Below are 19,263 nucleotides of genomic sequence, written 5' to 3' on the forward strand. Positions count from 1 at the left end.
AAAAAATATGTGATTAGTGTACAATGTAAAACACTCTTAAATTTTTTTTTTTAAAGGTCCAAATCCCCTCCCCCAACACACATATAATCTCGTATTCTTAAGATGTATATAGTGAATCCCTAATGCGTAGGTCATGTCCCAATTTGGTTGTCTATAGTCAACTTATTTTGCAGCCATTCTCCTCTCCACGATCTATATGAAGAAGCTCCTAAGCATTACAATTACAACGAAACAAAACATACAGACAAGAAATGTGACTCTCTTTAACTCGGACGGTCCTTCTCAGTTCTCACCCTTTATCAATCTCATCTTCCTTTACTTTTATGGAGCATGTTTGATATTTGGCATGTCTCGCCAGTTTGTTCATTTAGTTTAATGTGTTTAGCTGATCTTATAAGAAAAAGAAAGTCTTTCATACGTACAATTCTTATTTTGGGGTTTCCTTCGGGTCCATTGGGCTTTTGACAAATAGTTTTTTATTGAGGGTGCTTTGACTCCTCTTACGTGTAAATAGTTTTTTTTTTTTTTCATTTACATGTTCTACAAAAATGTCTTAAAATTAATAAAGATTAATTTATATTTGTAGGACATAATTTTTGCTAATCAAATATTATTTTAATATACATGAGAATCGAAGTTGGGAGCATCAAGTCGATCTTCTCATATCCTAGGTCAGACCTTACAATCATTAGGATATGTTATGATTAAATACACTTCTATCCATTAATAATATATTTTAAAAAATGGTTTTGAAAATAACATGATTTTGAAAATCAAACCAAACCAGACGGTTAAAATGGTTTGAACGTGAATTAGTTGGTCTGAAAAATTATTTGGCAGCAAATTGGTGAAAAATTGATAGAACCAATCAAAATTGATAAAAACAAATCATTGAACCAATTTGAACCGCCTCGATTAATTTTTTTTAATAAATTTTTAAAATTTAATTTTAAACATCTTTAATAAAATGCATCTTTTTAAAAAATTATAACTTAAAATAACTTATTTTTAATACTTGTCTTAAAAATATAATTTAATCATTTATGTTAATTTATAATTTTTAATATCTTTATTTTTTATAATTTATGTAACACTATTGTTTTTAAGGTGTTTGACTAGATTGTATGAATTATTATATAATTTAATTGCATGAGTGGTGTTGTCTTAGTTGTTAATACTTGTTACAAATGTTTCTTAAGAACTTTGAAGTAAAGGGACCCTGAGAATTAATTAGGCCTTTAGGGTAGTTGAAACAAAGATAAGTTGGGTCAACATAGGAAAGGTATATAAAGGTTTCTTAAAAAGTGAATTCATAATTTCATGTTTTAAAAGCTCTAGAAAGAAGTTAGAGAGAAACTCTTTGGAACCTAGAACTTCCTCTTTTTCTTCTAAAAATCTTTTTATTCTCCCTATAGCTGATTCACTTAGCTAGCTAGGGAATTTGAATTTTCGAGGTTGGAATCTCAAGTTGAAAGTTGTACAGAGCTACCTTCTTTTCTCCTTTTTTTCAAATTCGATGTCGATAAGAGGTAAGGAAAGTTTGTGTTGATTTTTGTTAGATGCATGGTGAATGTCTATAATCACTAAATTCATGTTGTTATTGTTGAATTCATTGGGATAATGAGTTATAGTTAGGATTTTTCTTGAAGTGGTTACATGTTGTAAATGTAGTTATTTTCGAGTTGCTTGTGATGCCTGAATTTGGTTTTGTACAATGCATGTTTGAAAATTGCTGGATTTTAGGTGGATTGGATGAAATCAATTTCCACATAAGTGAAAAAATTAATATAGCGTCGGGCTTGCCTTCATAATGTCGAGTGTGGTTTCAAATCAAGGTTTCTCATTCTCTTGATGGTGGACACAAAATTGGTGGTGCCGAGCATGAGGAGAGGGAAGTGTCTCTAACTTAGCCACGCCGGATGTAGGTTTGAATGGTGTCGGGCATAAGGAGAAAGACTCATCTCTACTTGGATCTGGCGTTGGGCATGAGTCACACAAAGGCCTTTTTCCTAGTTGAGCTGGGGCGTGGATTTTGCCACGCTAGGTGTGAGAGTGTGAGAGACTCTCTATCTCAACCATATTGGGCATAAGTAGTTTGGCGCTGAGCATAGGCGAGACAAGGAGCCCTTTGCCTTAATGGCGTTGGGCATCCTCTAAGTGGTGTCGAGCGTGAGTGTTGCATGATAAAAAAATGTTATTTTTAAGTTGTTTTATAGTTGAATGGTGATGAATAAGTTGTGTGGATGATGACATATGACAATGAATCTATATGTTGTAAAGTTGTAAGTTGATAAATGATATAGTTGTATAAGTTGTATGCAACTAAAGTTGTTTCAAGTTGCTAAAGTTGTAGCCATGTAGTTTAGATACATGTCTTAGTTAAGATACATAAAAACTATAGGAGAGTAAAATTGTTTTAGAAATTAGAATATCCCAATATGTGGATATACGTTGTGGTGCTCCCAGAGCTCGATGGAAATTCTTTAGTAAGTAAATTGGTTTTTGAATGAGTAGTTGTTTTAAGTTGCTCCCTCTAAGTTTTATGTGGTATCTGTATGTGCGCAAGGTTGAGACAAACGTATATAAAGTGACCAATCAAGTAAAGTACAAGGTCGGAGACTTAATGTCTAACCGAGTATTGGAGGGACATAGTAATTAGAGGATAGTTAGCGGGTTAATCTCATATGTGACTTAGTATCGCAGTTTAATGTCGTGGTAGGTTCATACCCAAATTGTTTTACCCTGACAGTAACATTAGGCTTCCTAGTTTAAGTGACAAATCTTGAGAAATCAAATTAAGTTATTAAACATGTGTTCTAAGAGGCTTGAAGTTGTCTATACTTAACTCGGTTGCGATATGTCAAATATTGTGGATCAATAAGGTCTAGCCACTTAAACTGCTCACCTTTGTTATAGGAGGTTTCAATAGTTGATATGTGTGATGACATATTTGATAAATATTTGTATATGTTGTTGTGTTGAGTGTGTTGAAGTTGATTAAGTTGGATATTGTGTTGGTGGTGGAGAAGTTGTATGTTGCTTGTATGAAGTTAACTATGTTGCAATTGTTGTAAGTTATTCAGTTGTATATTTATATTGTTGTAAATTTATCAAAAATAAACGTCATTGTCATTATAAAAGAATGCTCGGGATAAGTTAGGAATTTGAGAATAATTTAAAAGACATTTCTACACTAATTATAAATTGAACTATTGTAAAATATTCTCATTTCCATCGATTAAACCTACAATTGATATAAAAGAGAATGTTTGACATTGGTTTCTTTGTAACTTGTTGCCGAATCTAAATTATATCACTGTGTTTTTTATTATATTATTTAATAATCAATTGTAAAATATTATTTTTGTTCTAGTGTCTCTTGATATATATATATATATATATATATATATATATATATATATATATATATATATTATGAGCAAAGATCTATTTATTTTAATAGTAAGTTTTAATAAATTTACTTCACTCAATAATTTATGTTTTACATTAAATTTTAATGATTTAATTGTTAAATTAAAAGTTTTAAATACATAGATTAAATATATAATTTTTTTTAAAAAAATTAAAAATTATATACGTTTTTATGATTATTCTTCAATTTGAATTAATGAAATAAAATGTGAAATGATTTTTATTTTTTTTCAAATTTTAAACTTAACCTATGAATTAAAATTTTTTAATTTAAGGTTAGATAGTTAACATTTGATATAAAATAAGTTATTGAGTACAATAAATTTATCGTAACTTATTCTTGAAATAAGTGAATCCTTTTTTCTTCCAAAAAGAAAGAAAAGAAGGAGAGAAGTGAAAGCAATACACTTTTTAATATATTTTTTATACTCTCTTCTACCGGATGAAATACATGTTAGTTTTACTAAATATGTGAAACTTACTTTTTCGTTTAGTAAGTCTCATTCTTAAATTAATGAGACAAAAAATAATAAAAAAAAAATAAAAAAAATAATATTAAAGAGTATATTGTTACTTTTCATTAATAGAATTTGTCAAGTAGTAGAAAAAAATTTAATTAGTAGGTACAAAATCTTAGGTTTTAACTTTGTTATCTTCATCCCTATTAATGATAAAATAATATAAAAAAAACCACCCCAAAATAACTCACTTTAATAAATGATGGATTGACAAAAAAAAAAATTGTAACCAAAATCTTTTCATATTTAGAAGAACAAATAAGTAATGAAATTAAGCGTAACAAATATTATGGACTCATGGTACGTGAATATGTAACTTGTATCACATATTTTTAGAAGAAAAAAGAGGAAGAAATGAGTAGATCACAAAATTTGAGAGATTGAATCTTACTATTGGTATTGTTTTGGTGTTATGTGGAGTGGCTTTCCACTCATGTATTGGATCATAGGGAAGTTAATGTTTATAAGTAATAGAACCTTAAATATTTTATGTGACTGTTCTTCAAAACGTATCCACTTGCCATTGCCTCCTACGTACAAGACACTAGGCCAAGCCACCAATTCTCTAAAATAGTAAAGGGAAACCTTCCATTTTCACTTTTTATTTATTTATTTATTATTATTATTTACTTATTCCAATACTTTAGAACATGTTGGGCCTATGATGGCGAGTTGTGCATCATAGCACTGAGATGTCTCCCGTTTTATTAAAATAATGAGTTTGATGGTTTAGATTATAACCTAAAAAACAAAAACTACTTGGATATGATTGAGAGATGATATACATAAACAAGAACTTAGTTTTAATTTCTTTTATTAAATAAAGAATTATTATAAAATAAAAAAGCTTTATAATGAGATAAGCGAATTAGGATTAACTTATTGTTAGGTTAGTGCAATAAACTCAAAAAAAAAAAAAAAAAAAAAAACAGACCAAACAAAAAATGAAAATTTAATATTTCCAAACTAAAAAGAAAGTTTTATTGAAATAAAGATATCACTTTACTATTATTTACTTATTTGATACATTCCAAAAAAAAATTATTATCAATCAAATAATTTAAATTATTAATAAAATTATGATTATCAGAATTTAATATTTATGATTTTCGGACATGAAAATTTTCATTTCTTTTAAAATAAATTTGTTCATATAAAAAAATGATTTATGAGAGTTATATATCTCGAAAGTCATGGATTAAGAAATAATCCATTATAGTCATTTAGTTAAATTCGATTTAATTTTTAAAAGTCAAACTAAGTATACCTCTGATTGCCCTTTAACTGAAAGTGAGAGAAATGAAAAAAAAGAAAAAAGAAAAAAAGTAGGCTCTAAAAAATTTCAAATTGCACCCAATACTAATTAACTAGTTCATATTTTCTTTCATAATTCTCTCTCTAACTACACTTCCAAATCAAGCCTTGAGAGAAGAAAACAAACCACTAATTAACATGAAGAGAAAAGCAATTAGATGAGCTAATTGTTGACCTATGACTAAATTTTGGGCTTAATCATTCATGTTTAGTAGATTTCAAATTGTCAAACAGGAAACCGCCCAAATTTTATGGCGAAAGGATGCTTGTGGCAATGCAATGATGATTAAGGATAACAATCATTAATTTCTTTAATCATCACCGTTTCTTTTCAATGCCTTCCATTATTTATTTCTCTTATTAAGCCCTTTTTCTTGATTGAAATTAGGGAAAATTGGGGTTTTCTCTTCAGAAGTGACGTGGCTAAGTTTGAGATGCTTATGTTTATTTCATCACTAGCTAGCTAGCAAGTACATGTGCAATAAATGTCCTAAGTTTTAATGTGTATATATATAAGTTGCTTAAAAATATTGGACAATTAATATAGCTAATATGTGCATAATATTATTTGTGAAAATTTCATATTTGATTACGGAGATAAATAGAATATATGTAATAAATAAGTTAAATAAATTTATAAATTGTATAAGAGATTAATTTATAACCGAAATGAGAATACTTCGAAAATCTAAAAATAAATTAGGAGTATTCAACGTGAAAAGGGTTAAGTATTTTTTAATAAAACAAATGTATTTAATGAAGAAATGAAATACATAAAATAGTTATTCCATTTTGAATTTTTTATAATAAGAACTAAACAATTTTATTTAATTTTTTTATCGTAAAATTTTTAGGTGAGTTAAAGTCAAAAAATCTCTTAAAATTCAAAGTTATTACATCTATGATTGAGAAAAATTCAATCCAATTGTATGACCTAACATGGTCCATTCTAATTTAACTTATATATTATTGAGTTTATTAAAGTCTAAAAAAATTAGTTTGGGCAAAATTTAAGAGTGAGTTAAAGTCAAACATAATCAATTTAACTTGTCTTATATTCACCTTTACTTACATATGTAAAAATCAAACTCACTTACAAACTCCTTTTTTATTATTAGATTAATCTTTGTTTCGTCTTATTTTTATTAATAGATATGATTTATATAATTTTTTAAAGTTGATAATCAAAAATTAATTTATAATTATAGATCATAACTTCTAATGATAAAATATTATTTTAATATAAATGAAAATTAAATAGAGGGTAATAGGTGAAATTGCTTTAACTTGTTTTGTATCTACACTATAGAAATGCATTTCGGTCACACACACAAATTGCAAGTCTCACGAATGCATCCAACCAAAACAATTCAGCACAACAATGATTCTTTAAGAATGTTGGAGACTTCACTTTGCTCATCAAACGTACCAAATCGACCCACAACCATTAATGCTCCTGACAAAGCTCACGGAGCACCATTTGCAGAGAAAAAAGTTGTTAAGCCTAAAGGGTATGCTTTTGTGCCTTTTAAAAGAACAAAAAGTAGAAACAATCAATTCCATGAGATGTTCTTTAGTGAGTATTGAGATAAAGGATCAAAGGAATCCCTTAATTCAAGCATTCAGTCTCCAAAATCCAACCACACTTTTGGGGTAGATGTATCCCAAAGAGTAGACCTCATTATAAGATTTTGTGTATTTCGTGCTCATGCCATCGCCTTAAGCAGATTACAATGGTGTACCATTAATATATATGATGTTAGCAATATATTTTTTAACACTCTTTTTTTTTTTTAATATATTATAATTAAAAAAGTTTATTAAATATAGTGTGAGACTAACTAAATTTTATAATATTTAATAAATTTTAACAAATCAAATAAAGTGTGTTCGAAATAGTGTATGACAACCATTTCTCGTATATAATTTATAAAATTATACAAAAACTATTGTGTGGTATAAGCCTCCTTAAAATTTTGGGGTTTCATCAAACGCACGGGTGTAATATGTTGGATTGGATGATTGAAGTTAGTGGGCAAAAATTGGGATTGCACTTGATGGTTTGTGCATTTGCGTAATTCTATTGTTTTATTATTATCATTATTATTTTTATTAATTGTCATGCTCCTGAATGATTCATCCAATATACTGTGCTAACTTTGGTGGGGGCTATTGGGCCCTTTGGGTTGGTTGCACTTCAATTCAATGGCTAATTAATAAGAAATTAGGTTGGTATGTGGTAAGCAATGGAATTGGATTAATTATATCATTAGTGAATGACGCATGTTCAGTGTTTATGTCTCTTGTGAACTGTTGAACAATATTATTGTCGTCATACTTATTCTAATTATAACTATTCAACCGTATCATAAGCATGCTCATGCCTCTGATTATCACTAATAAAGGGCCACCATTAAATCATTTTGTAATCCGGTACAGTCTTTATACTTAATTATTTAATTATAAGTAATAGAAAATAAAAACACTACCATATAAGATTCACACACTTATAATATTTGGATATAGATGACATAATATATATATAATCATCCTGTACAAAAAGTATAGAAAGAAAATTCTAGTTGTCGGTCAAACAACACTACTATCATTCAACTACACCAGGGTAACTCAAAAGATGCATACTGCCATCACCTAGCAAGACCTCAAAATAAGCTCTAACGATAATCTATCCCTACTTTGGTCCCACATGGAGTATGATCATCATAGTCATTCACATGAAAATATACAAGGGTAAGGTAATATTTAAAATAATCAACAATATAAGCATATAAGCGAAATTACTATACTACCAACATACACAACTTAATATGCTTTAATCTAGCATATATTACAACTTATCAACGTAATATGACATGATAATCAAATAACACAACACAACACTACAATTCAACATAGTCCAACATAGAATATAAACAACATGAACATCAACACAACACAAGCTCAACACACCATTCAACTTAAACAACACCATATCATGACATATGCATCACAAAACTCAACATACAATCACATATTACAATCTATTATATGCATTATCACGTATTTCAATTAGAAGATCTCTTACAACATAGGTAAACAATCTAAGTGGCTTGATCCTACCGAACTAATAACCCAATCTTTTCAATCCAGATAGATCAATAGTCAATTTTGATAATAATCCATAACTATATGGTTTCTTAAGTTACACCACTTAAATTAGGAAGTTATTTTTGTTAGGGTAGAACAACTTGAGTGTAAGTCTGCCATGACATTAGCTAGCATAACTAAGTCAACTATGGAATTAGTCTATCGATTACCCTTAAATACTATGTCTTTCCAATACTTAGTTAGGAATTTTAACCTCCAACCTTATACCTTAGTCTAATTTGGTCACTTTTATATATGTATGCCTCGACTTAGCCCACAATAATGCATCAATTAAGGTTCTAGAGGAGACTCAACTATCTATTTCATGGGTCAACCTCCCAAGAAGGGTTTTCAACAAAGTGGGCTCTTAAAACACCATAACACAATGACTTTACAATGAGATACTCAACTTTTAAACAACCTCTCCTCTAGTCTTAAGTCGATCAACACAACTCTGACATCATGCCTTAGGCATTTTCAAATAGCTATTCAAATTGTCAACATACAACTCAACTCAACTTTTTCAATTATTTAATCATTTATTTCCATCATATAAGATCAAGGTATAAAGATTCAACTTCATACATCAACATATAACATAAAATAGATTCAACTCATCTATTCATATTCAACTCTTAAGCATTCAAACAAGTATTCACAAGGAAGTCCATATTTGACGTCATTTGCCTTGTGCTTGGCACCATCGAGACAATAAATGTTTAACTTGGAGCAATTTAGGGATGGAAACCTTTTGGAATGTTTCTCAAAAAACATGTGAGTAAGAACAAAACATGCTGAAAAGTATTATGTTGGTTTGTAGGGTTAATCGTTTATCCTAAAAGTGGACGAATATCTTAGAAAGGGTTATCCATAGAGGGTTCTAGCCAATGAAGAGTTCTAACTAACAAGAAGTTGTATGAAGTGTTATCGTGTGAAGTGTTACAGAGTAGAGCCCCTGAGATGTCAAATATGAGGGATGTTACAATGAGTTACAATGAGGTGAGGAACCCTTGGGCGCTCATGCCTAGCATGGTCAAGTTCCACGCTCGACCCTATTTTAGGTAAAGACGAGTCTTTCTCCTCATGATCGACGCCACTCAATTGGTGCCAATGTCAATTCGAGTATAAACAATTCTCCCACCTCAAGCCCAATGCCATTCAACTTACTTTCGATGTAGCCAAGTTAAAGTTTTCTTTTCTCACGCTTGACACCACTAAACCTACACCTAATGTGAGTATGGCAAAGACTCCCTAATTTGAGCCACACACAGTGCCCTAAAGGCGTGCCTAGCATGATGGTAAAATTTGCTCATAGCAGATCCACGAATTTGGCCCATCCACACCTGAAACTCAGAAAATCCAACATACATGGCAACAATTTACATATATTCATCATACACAACTCATTTTCAACAACCATTTTAACATGCAACCAACAAAATGATCAAATCTTCAAATTACTCCCACCTCAATCATTAATGAAACTTCAATCAACACATCCACAATTTTATAAAATTTTAGGACATGCAACATTACATATATAACAATAAAGAATAGAATCCTAACTTTCCTTAACTCAAAACCTCAAAAATATGAGGAAGGAGAAGAAGAAGGAAAAATGGAATCAACTCTTCTAGAAAAACTCCGTATGACTCCACGAGTTTTGATTCACATCTTTACTGACTTGAATCAACAACAACAACTACTCAAATCTATGAGAGAAAAGATTGCTTATTCTCAAGAATGTCATAAGGAGGAGGAAATCTTGTCTCCAAAGGACTTCCCACTTGTTTAGTTCTCTAGAATTCTTAAGAATTAAGTTTATGAAACTCAAGTCTTAAAAAAAATCTTATATACTTTTCTCCTAAGAGTCAAATTGGACTTCTACACAAAGAACATCTCTAAACCACCTAAACTTAAGAAAATTTCTTAATTCTCAAAATTTATCAACCACCAACACCTAAGAACATCACAAAATGTAATTAATATAAAAAAAAATAATTAACAAAAAATTACAATGTTACACATTTAACCTACCTATTCTTTTTAAGTAGATTTATGTATGTTGGGGAGACAGAGAACTTCATTTGGTCCAACTTACAAGGTGCAAAGGCAAAGAATTGTTAAATAATCAAACGTGAATTTTGTTTTTCTAATCCTCGTTTTAGTATAAAGTATTTAATTTGTTTAATCAGTGATACACTAGGACAGTTTGTCAGCTGTATACATGCTTATTTCGAGGCTACATACTGATACTATGGACATTGTTATATAGTATAATTAAAAAACAATTAAGTTGACCACTTACAAATTAAAATATATTTAAGCTTCAACAACATATCAGACAAAAGGATATCTAGTATCACCAAGATACTCAACGCCATTTGAGTATCTACTTACTGATATCGATGAAAATAAGTTATGTCAAATTAAGTTTTTCTAAACTTAAACTTGGTTTTAGTTAAAAAAAAAAAATGGCTAAAGTCCGGTTTGTTTACTTATCATATAAGTTTTTTTTTTTTTTTTTGAAAAGATTTAACCCTATAAATTTGTTTAAAGAGGTAGAGTACTTTATAACAATTTAACAACATAATAAAAGAAAAATAAATATATTATATTTTGTGAGAATCGACTCTAACTTATTTATTTATTATTATATAAGTATACTTTTAAGATTTAATCTGATATTTATGATGATTATTCAAATAATAATATATTTTATAATAAGACATCTAAATAAGACTTAAATTTATCTTTCAGAAAATTTATAAGTTTGTATAAATCAACATTTAAAAAGATAAATGTATATACAATTTTAATACATTATAACAAATTTAAAATAATAACAATATTATCAACAAACACTTATTTTTACTAAAATAGGTCCGTTTGTTAAACCTAAAAACTTTTAAACAACTTAAAACTTATAGAATTTACTAAATTTTTTTAACATAATTTATTTTCTAAAAAGAAAAATTTGGCCCAAGCTAAACTTTGCTTTGGTTAAGTCGTCATAGGCCTAATAGAACGGCCAATTTCCATCCACAGTCACCAACTGATTGTTTATTCAACTGTAGTATATATCTAAACACTACCTTCAACAATATTCTGAATTAAATAAAGTTTGATAATCATTGGTGATAAATTTCTTCTTCTAAATTTTTAATGCAACTATACTATTACGTACTCAATTTGTTAACTACTTATATAGCTAAAAATGAATTTACGCATAGTTTTGAAATACGCTTAAAATTTAATCTATATATGAATATATCTAGTTACCTTAACTCAAAGTATGGAATTAGTCAATGAGATTCAATTGACTGAAAAATGCATAAATTATTATGTTTGTTTTATATTAAATTTGATTTTCAGAGATAAAAAAATATAATTAATCCAAATTAGCTGTGTGTTGACTAAGGACTACACCTCCTCACACATAGTTCTTTCAATGTACATGTATATAGTTAATCATATTTCATTCTAAAGTAAAATTATCTTGAACTACATTCTAGCTGGGTAATATTACTTTTGAGGGCTTTGTAACTCATATTAGGAAATTCCACTCATCTTAAATTCTAATAAATACAATCAATATCATTATATTAGATAAGTATTTATTACATATCACCAATATTAATACAATTAAAATACATAATGTTAGTAACATAATTTTTTAACAACTTTCTTATTATTAATTAAAATTTATTAAAAATCATAACATTTTATGAGAATCGTGTCCAAGGACAATCTAGAGGGACTGATTGCCTCCTCTCCCATAAGAATTTCATATATTTGTTGTTAATAAATATAAAATATATAAATAAAATTTTACCCCTTCCTTGTTTCTAAATCCCTGTATGCTCACATCTTATAATGATTATTTATTGTGACTTTTTAATTTTTAATAAATTTTAACTATTATAAAATGTATATTTTAAAAAATATGTTAGATGATATATTGGCAGTGTTGGAAATCAATTCAAAGTTTTCAATCATAAACGAAGAGTCATGGATGAAAAATCATAAACAAAGAGCCTTGAATAGAGAGTCATGGATGGAAAATCATGAATGAAGAGTCATGTCATCTCCTATAAATTGAGATATTTGTAATGAGAGTAGTCACCACCCAGAGGACTACACTAATTGATTCAGTACAATTTATTCTATATTCATCTTTGAGAGAAAGAGAAAAGTAGAGTAAATTTTTTTTTTGTACTACACTTTGAGAGAAAGAGAGTTATTTCTACCATACTTGATGAAAATTGAGAGATAGTTGTAACAACCCAACATGATCATTACAATTGCAAATCATCTACTACTAGCAACAGAAAGATAACTAACCACTTAGGTTTATATGCTCACAATATCAAGATATGTAAACTACGATATGTACATAAGTAAATACAACTAAAACAACTATATAATTATATATACAATAATCTGATAAGTATCGAATATATAAAATCCTAAGTTGTCGGTCAAGTAACGTCTATATAAACCAACAAAAGTAGTCAAAGACAACATGCCAACAACATGGCCCAATAGAAGCTCCAACATCTCAACTCCAACTAACCCTATCTGCTTATGTGAAAATCATGACCATCGTAATACCATCCACAAGGAAAACACGCAAGGGTAAACTAGGTCTCAAAAACACAAGTATAGAAAGAAAACATTTATACTGGTATCAACATCCACAAATAAATTAACCATAAACACATCATGGTTCACAACAGCCACCAATTCAACAAAGCAACCAACATGTTTGAAGGCTAAACATCAAACAATTCAAATATTCACCACAATCATACCATACAACAAGGTATTCATCTAGTGCATATAAAGAACAATCAACTCACACCACATCATATGCACACACCACAACTAATGTATCGTCACACACTCACCTACAAAGATCTCTTAATACACTTGAACATTCTAAGTGATTTAACCTTATCGAACCAACCTAATCGTTTTCATGCCCAATGTGCCCTACTAGATTGACACTTAAATGGGATTTCAATCCCTCCTTTGATTTCTTGAGTGTCGCCACTTACACTAAAAATTTTGGTTCCACTATTAGGACTAATATAATTGAGTATAGACATATCATGACCATAGTTTGCATTAATTACTAAGTCACATATGGAATTAGTCTACTAACTATCTTCAAGGAACCACCCAATGTTAAGTCTCAATTATACCTCTTTTTGGTTGAGACTTATTGAACAAATCCACTCATCCTCTGAACCATTGCAATATAATTATTCTCTTTTTGATTCATTTTTGTGCAGATATAGCTAATCCAGAATTTAGCTAACAATACCTTAATATACCTCATTTTTTGTGCAGGTATTGAGCTAGAGAATTGAGGATTGAAGACCCTTAGGATTGGAAATCTAAGGAGCTAAGGAACAGAGTAGAGTGGTTGCGCCGGGTGCAAGATGACCCGTGCCGGGCTTGAGCAGAATAGAGTGTCTTACCCCTACAAGTGACACATGCGTCGGGCGCGAGACTACACGCGCCGGGCGTGATCGAGACAGAGAGTAGCTCAAACTCTCTAGAAGACATTGCGCCGGGCGCAAAAGGAAATTACATCGGGCGTGTCCTGAGGCAGATAGTGCTCAACTTCTCTGGAAGGCCCTGCGCCGGGCGCGAAGACTTACGCGCCGGGCGTGAAACCCTAATCTGGTCTCCCCAAGCTCGTATTTGAAGCCATTTTCGAGGGTTTCTCCCTCATTCACACATTGGGCGCGTTTTAGGAGCTGTGGAAGGGATTCTCGGAGCTTGGAGCCGTCGTGTGTGGGTCTTTCCTTCGGTTCTTCATTTCTCCTTTCATCTCTATTTTGTATTTGCCCTCATTGTTTTGAGTGGTTTCACCCATTTTTTGTGGGGTTAGATGTAACCAACGAATTCTAGTGTAATCCTTACATTTTCAATGATATATATATATGTTGTTCATTCATTGTTGTGTTGTTTCTATTCTTAATGCTTGCTTTGGATTGATTCTCCTTTGCATGATATGGGTTCCATTGGGTGTTGGAAAATAACCATTGAAACTAGCTCTGAAACAAATGCCTAGTGGGAGATGTATCTAGGAATGGAGCTTAGCCCATTAGTAGTCTTAAACCCTAGCCCGTAATGCGGGTGTAGATATTGGGTACTCAAGGGATTGATATTCAATGTCCGCACCTAGGCTCTTGCTCTAAGGGATTAGGTTTGAGTAAACTTATAGGTTGACTAAGCAATGCATGTAACAAGTGATTAAGGATTCATTAGTTTAACGTTTGGTGAAATCTGACCCCACAATCTCACAAAAACCATAATACCATTTCTACCCTTGTCCACTCACAACAAATATTTTTTATAGCTTTCATTCCAGTAGTCATGCTATTTAATTCACATACATGACAAACTACAATTTGGAATTATTCTTTAGTCACGAATAGTCAATAAATGCTTATTTTACCTTCTAATCCCTGTGGATACGATATTTTTACTACTTGAACGGCCGGTATACTTGCCGTGTTTGAGACCGTTGACAAAACAATAGTAATTTAAAGTGATAACAAAAGTGGTTTTAACGGAAATCTCAACAAGTTTTTGGCGCCGTTGCCGGGGATTAGCAAGGCAATTTAGTATTTATAGTTATTTGTGACTTGTTCCTTTACTTTTATTGCTAATTTTTATTTCGCAAATGAATTCTTTGGGCTGACTTGTGCACTCTAGTCTTTTGTTTTCTCTTGTATGCAAGGTACTATTCGAACTAGAGGTACAAATTCTTCTAAGCCACTGTTGAACGATCCTGAGATTGAACGCACGACAAGGAGGAATAATAGCAACAGGAGGAGAAGGAGGACTAGAGCTAATCCAATTGGCCAACCAACCACTCAGATTCCTGAAGTTCTTGTCTCTGACATTCCTGAGTTCACTATGGAAGGTGAAGGTGGTGCTCACAATGACAATCACAACCGGAGGCGCACTATAGGTGATGCTTTCACCTACACTAGCCCGAGGGAATTCTCGAGCATTGTGAGGCCTACCATGAATGACAGACTAGCAAAAATGAAGCCTGCACTCCTACAGCTTATCAACTCTCATCAATTTTCTAGCTTGGATCATGAAGACCCACATACTCATCTCTACACTTTCTATGAGTTGTGTGGTTCAGTTGGAGTTTCTAGGGCTGATGAAGAGGCACTGTTCATGAGGTTGTTTCCATTTTCTCTGAATGGGAAGGCTAAGGCTTGGCTTCATTCTCAGCCAAACCAAAGCCTGACCACTTGGAGGGATGTGGAGACAAAATTCTTAGCCAGGTTCTTTCCCCCGTCCAAGAACACTGAGGCCAGAACTGCTATTGCTACTTTTGCTCAAGGTGCGGATGAGCCACTATGTGAAGCATGGGAGAGGTACAAATCATTGTTGAGGAGGTGCCCCAATCATGGTTTTGAGGTGGAGCATCAAGTTCAGACTTTCTGTAATGGGTTACAACCTCAAACCAAGATGATATTGGGTGCTTCTTTTGGAGGGTCAGTCATGTTCAGAACTGCTGAAGAGGCTATCACAATCATTGAGTCCATGGCTTCCACTGATTTTAGGAGCCAGCATGGTAGAAGCTCTTCACACAAGAGAGGAGTTTTAGAGCTGAGTACTCAAGATGCAGTGTTAGCTCAAAACAAGATACTTTCCCAACAGATTGAAGCCTTGAATCAACAGATGGCCAAGCTTCCTCAACAACTTCAAGCTATGCAATCTAATGCTCCTCCTATGCAACAAGTTATGTCGTGTGATTTTTGTGGAGGTGACCACCCTAATGGTTATTGTGCTGGATCATCTAGTTCCCAAGGTGAAGCAGTGAATTATATGGGGAATCAAGGGCGGCAAAATTTCTCTCAACACCCCTATCCGCAAAATTCAAATCAGGGGTGGAGAAATAACTATGGTGGAAACAAGCTAGACATGAATGCTTCATCAAGTAGCAGGCCTCCACATCAACACCAACACCCACCTTTGTATGAGAGAACCACCAAGTTGGAAGAAACATTGCAACAATTCATGCAATTGTCTATGTCCAACCAAAAGAACACTGATGCTTCAATTAAAAATCTGGAGATACAGGTGGGGCAAATAGCAAAGCAGCTAACAGAGCAACAAAAAGGTTTTTTCTCAGCCAACACCGAGCAAAACCCTAAGGGGCACTAAAATGTAGTATGCACGAGAAGTGGTAGGGGATTTGTGGTGATGGAGAATGAGAAGAATAATAAGAGAGCCAAGACTATGAAGAAGGAGTGAAGGAATTGAGTCGGTTGAAGGAAATAAAATGAAAATTGAAAATGACAAAAAGAGTGACAAAAAGAGAGAAATTGATAAAGATAAAGAAGGAGAAAGTAGAGATAAAAAGAAAGCACTCATAGAGGATGGAAGACTCTGCTGTATCCTTTCTTTCAGAGACCCTTGAGGTCTCTTCTAGTCAGGCTCGGGACATTAAACAAGCGCTTCCTGGGAGGCAACCCAGAGATCTGAACTTTGTTTATGTGTTTCTCATATCATTTATGTTTTAGATTCTAGTACCAATTTTAGATTCTTGTTTTATGTGTTCCTGAACTTGGTTTATGGTGCTTAGTTGTTTTGTGTTATAGGTTGTTATGAGTTATATGTATTGTGTTGTGCTATATATGTTTTGTGTTATGTGTTAATTGTGTGAAACTTGCTTGAGTGGGTTGATATAGGATAAATATGTTAGGAGTGTGAGGAGTGAAAAATTCAAGTGAACCCTGCATAACCTAGATCACGCCGGGCGCGGCTTACCCACGCCCAGCGCAACCAGAGGCATTTGGTCTCTGCCAAGACCCACGCCGGGCGCAATTTCTATTGTGCCCGGCCTATTCCTCATTATGGCCCCTGGAATGACCAAGCCCGACGCATTTACTGGCACGCCGGGCGCATTAAATACTAGAAGCTCCAAGGGTTGGCAAGCCCGGCGCTCTCATAAATGCGCCCAGCGCATCAACCACTGGAGGCCTCTGCCTTAAATATGCCGGGCGCGTATCTGCCAAGCCCGGCGCATTGAATACTGGCACGATTGTAACCCTAGCTACGTCGGGCGCGAAATGGCAGCGCCCGACGCCATACCAGATAAGGGCAACCCTTGAAATTCTACTGATATGGCGCTCGACGTGGAAAATGGCACGCCCGGCGTGACCCTTCAGATGCCCCTAAAACCTTTTTCCCTCTTCTCCCACGTTCCCACTTTCTCAACTTCCCTCAACTCCTCATCTCCCAGAACTTCCCTCAATTCCTCATCTCCTAGAACCTCTCTCAACTCCCCCAAAACTCCCATTCTCCCCTCTCAATTCACTTCACTCAATCTCTCCCTCACCTTCACTCATCTCCTTCCCTAAGGGCACGTGGCTACTCTTCTTCCTCCATGCACTCCATCTCAAGTAGGTTTCGTATTTGCTCTTTTCTATTTTCGTTTCAAGCATCCCTTTTTCTCTCCTTTTCTGTGATTTTGGGTTGTTTACAGTGGGAACTATGACCCACATTGGGGTGCAGTCACGCCAGGCGTGAAAACTACTGTTAAAGCTTCAGAACGGCCCGTTTCAATTCCAGAACGGCCCGTTTCGGAGCTTGGAACGGACTGTTCCAATTCCAGAATGGCCCGTTTCAAACTTAAGAACGGCCCGTTCTGATCTTGGGACAGCCCGTTCTGGGCCAAATTTTCAAATAAGTCTACCTGCGCCCGGCGCAATCCATTTTTACGCGTAGCGCAGTTGGTTCCAGAGAGTCTTCTCTACTCTCTGCGCCCGGCGCAATTTTGTTTTGCGCCCGACGCATTTGCTTCCAGAGAGAGCTATATGCTCTTTGCGCCCGGCGTACAAGTCATAAGCCCGGCGCGACTACCTCTGAACCCCTTCTGATTGTTGTGTTTTATTTTCTTTTTAGGTTCCTATTCAGTCTAAGGCTAGCCCTCATTATGCTTTACCTACACTGGTCATCCCTGTTTACCTTGTTGTGCTCATGTTTTGTCTGCCTGGATTTTCTTTTTTTATTTTTGCAGATGGCCTCCTCAAGCAAGTGCCCCCGTGCTGGTAAATCGGGTCAACCTCCCCGCAAGCCAAGTCGGCCCTATTCCAACCTCTTCCTCACCGAGCAGAATGAGACTCATTTTGAGTCTATCAGTACCAGGAAGTTTATTTTGGAGCGGAGGGTTGAATTAGAAGAAAATGAGGCCCCGGAGTTTCAGGCGGAGTTACACAGGCGCAGGTGGGACAAACTTGGTTCCTACCCACTCCCGGCCAACATAGCTGTGGTCAAGGAGTTCTACGCCAATGCTCTGAGACAGGAGGGCATTGAGCCATTTACCAGCTATGTTCGGGGGGTGCGAGTCCCCTATGATGCCCGGACGATTAATCAGTTTCTAGGGACTGCGCTCAGGGCTGACGAGGTGAATGAGTATGGCAACTACTCCATTGACACGATGGACCGTGCGGACGTAGAGGCTGCCATCTGCATGCATGGACTTGGGTTCCACAGGAACCGATCTCAGCAGCCTCTCCACGTCAAGCGCCGGGATCTCCTTCCAGTGGTTAGGATTTGGTCTGCATTGATGCATGCCAACATCCTCCCGTGCTCACATGTCTCCGACCTGCACTGGACCCGGTCCATACTCATGTACTGCATCATGACACAGAGGACCGTGGACCTGGGCGACATCATTTGTATGGAGATCTCTGGCTGTGCCAACTCGGCTCCTTCCTCCGCCCTTGGACATCTGTCACTCATCACTCAGCTATGCCAGCTCGCAGGCGTGGATGTCCACTCCCCACCTTTTGAGGGTCCTGGCAGG

General features: G+C 33.9%; 1 non-coding gene across 1 annotated transcript; it reads right to left on the reverse strand.

Moving 5' to 3' along the window:
• Positions 1-15,756: 15,756 nt before the first annotated feature.
• LOC114916325 (small nucleolar RNA R71) lies at positions 15,757-15,862 on the reverse strand. The gene has a single exon (XR_003804730.1). It is a non-coding gene; the product is annotated as a small nucleolar RNA R71 (small nucleolar RNA).
• Positions 15,863-19,263: the final 3,401 nt, after the last annotated feature.

Source organism: Cajanus cajan, chromosome 2 (genome assembly GCF_000230855.2).
Source record: "Cajanus cajan strain Asha chromosome 2, NIPB_CcT2T_4, whole genome shotgun sequence".
NCBI lineage: Eukaryota > Viridiplantae > Streptophyta > Magnoliopsida > Fabales > Fabaceae > Cajanus > Cajanus cajan.